Genomic DNA, 229 nt, shown 5'->3' on the forward strand with positions numbered 1-229 from the left:
TTTTAATTTCCCGCCTTTCTGTATTTCTTGACCATTTCATATCGGCTTTTAGTATTCATATTTATCGGGGTTTCTGGCAAATAGTCTTATTCCATAGAATTTTGGGGGCCTTCACCGTTCCATCCATCAGCCTCTCTTGGGGCCCTCATCTCCCAAAGGAGATTTTCGTTCTCATCTGGTTTTATTTTGATCAGCCGAGCTGGGGTTGCCAGTTCTGCTGGGGGGGTCT

Source organism: Penaeus monodon, chromosome 24, assembly GCF_015228065.2.
Source record: "Penaeus monodon isolate SGIC_2016 chromosome 24, NSTDA_Pmon_1, whole genome shotgun sequence".
In the NCBI taxonomy this organism is placed as follows: domain Eukaryota; kingdom Metazoa; phylum Arthropoda; class Malacostraca; order Decapoda; family Penaeidae; genus Penaeus; species Penaeus monodon.